Raw genomic sequence first — 297 nt, forward strand, 5'->3', positions numbered from 1 at the left:
CTGTTGACCGAATATCCCTAGGAAACCAGTCTCATACCATCTGCAATCACCTAGCGAAGCCGAGAAAAAACACGGAAGTCGAGAAATGCATGCAACAATTTGTCGAGCGAGTGTCTGTCGCGATCAGCGGCATGCGGTCCGAGGGGTTAGGAGGGTAACGAACGCTTCTTGACTTGTGGCGATGCAAGTCTCCTGACGTGACGCTGACCCAGACGTCGCCGCGACCAGGCTTTCTGGCTTTCCACGCCCCCCAACCCCCCAACCCCCCCCCTTTCCACTACCACTGACCAGGCACCT

Source organism: Penaeus monodon, chromosome 19 (assembly GCF_015228065.2).
Source record: "Penaeus monodon isolate SGIC_2016 chromosome 19, NSTDA_Pmon_1, whole genome shotgun sequence".
NCBI classification, from domain to species: Eukaryota; Metazoa; Arthropoda; class Malacostraca; order Decapoda; family Penaeidae; genus Penaeus; species Penaeus monodon.